Below are 352 nucleotides of genomic sequence, written 5' to 3' on the forward strand. Positions count from 1 at the left end.
AAAAAAGACAACAAAAAATTTTTAAATTTTTTAAAAAATTTCCCTGTTTGTTCATAAATGCAACATGAATTAATGTTTTCTTGAACTTTTTTTTAAAAACATCTCTGAAAAGTTGTTGAAAAGGGGAAATTTCCCTTTGGGAAATACAAAGAAAAGGGGTTTAAACCCTTTTTTACAAATATCCCATATGATGGTCATTGTGATCAGGCCACTTCTTCACTGAGTTACTAAGTTTGTATCTAGATTTACTAATTTTAATAATTCAAAAACTGAATATAACTTCAAACGTTACTAAAATGAGGCTTATCAATATTTATTTAAATATTTTTTTTTAAAAAAAAGGGCAAACCAA

General features: G+C 25.3%; 1 protein-coding gene across 1 annotated transcript in view; it reads right to left on the reverse strand.

Annotated features, from left to right (window-relative positions):
* LOC119588647 overlaps positions 1-352 on the reverse strand; it is a gene marked incomplete at its 5' end in the record, with an annotated part of 7,196 nt that overhangs the window by 313 nt on the left and 6,531 nt on the right.

Source organism: Penaeus monodon, chromosome 24 (assembly GCF_015228065.2).
Source record: "Penaeus monodon isolate SGIC_2016 chromosome 24, NSTDA_Pmon_1, whole genome shotgun sequence".
Lineage (NCBI taxonomy): Eukaryota > Metazoa > Arthropoda > Malacostraca > Decapoda > Penaeidae > Penaeus > Penaeus monodon.